Source organism: Nestor notabilis, unplaced genomic scaffold (assembly GCF_000696875.1).
Source record: "Nestor notabilis isolate BGI_N333 unplaced genomic scaffold, ASM69687v1 scaffold30218, whole genome shotgun sequence".
In the NCBI taxonomy this organism is placed as follows: domain Eukaryota; kingdom Metazoa; phylum Chordata; class Aves; order Psittaciformes; family Psittacidae; genus Nestor; species Nestor notabilis.
The window spans coordinates 1,140-2,361 of record NW_009941957.1 but is presented as its reverse complement, the minus strand read 5'-3'; positions in this window follow the sequence as shown (position 1 = coordinate 2,361).

The following is a 1,222-nucleotide window of genomic DNA, read 5'->3' as shown; positions in this document are numbered from 1 at the left end:
GGAAAAGGAGCAATTCCAGCCAATTCCATGCCCGGATTGGAGACCTCCCTGCAGGCACCTAAGCAGAGATTTTCCTAAACTTTTTTAAGATATCCACATGTCTTTATTTTTCATGGAAATAAAAAGCTGTGTTTTGTGAGGAGGTGGAGTCTTTCCACACAGCAAGTGTGGGGCTGGGTTGGAGGGTTTCTTGTCAGCTTTTGCCATCTTCTATTGCATGGAGACAAATAGTCAGCAGAGCTTTCTCTCATTTGGTTCAAGGGGTTTATACCCCTGAAGCAAACTCATTTCCCTGTGGCAAAGCTGACGGGAATTCTTGCATTCCTGTTGCATTCTCAGCTTGCCTTCATCTTTTATATCTGATGGGAGCGTTAAAATCTTCTGCCTCTGAGATGGGATTGATGAAGCCTCATGGTAAATAAATAGATCAGCCTGGCAGTGGGTGATAAACATCCTGTCCCCGCACACCAGTGCTCATCTGAGACATCCCGGTGACTTTGGTGGGTTTAATGGGATAAGGAGGGATCTTGAGGAGCCTGAAGAGCAAGTAAAACAGAAAGAGAGTTCTCCTAAAGAGACTTTTCCCTTCTGAAGCAGCGCAGGGGGGAAAGAAAGATCTGGTTAATGAGCCATAGCCAATGGCACAATGTCCTGTGAGCGTGTCAGAGATTCCAACATGCTGAACACACTGAATTTTTGCAGCTCTTAGCTCAAGTTCATGCCATGTCTGCTGCCTTCAGTTGGGCTGTTCATTTGCAGGGATGGAAATGCAGTGAGAATCTGACCTGCTGTCGTTCCACATGGTGAAGTGTGGCTGGGAAAACAAACTGCAGTCTTTGTGGGGATCGCTGTTTCTGTCCTGTTTTCCATTTTAAGTCTTAAGGTTAAAGAAAAAAAGTGCCTTTAAATGATCAGATTGGTCATGCTGAGTATTGCTGATGCCTCATGAATTCCTGAGCGATGCATTCTGTAACCAGAGATGTCAAAACTCTGGTCACATGTTTTAGAAACATCCAATGCGTGGAATCTCCGGGGACTTTGTGTTCTTACTAACACATTGTACTGTTCCTAGAGCAATAAACCAGCCCCCCTTGAGCTACATTCTGCCTTCAATTACCCCCTCACAGCCATTGATGTCAGCATGCACGGAGGGCGGGTAGGACTGAGCCCTTTATGTCTTAGCTAAAGTGCCTGTTGCTGTGACTGCAGTTGTGAGCGAGGG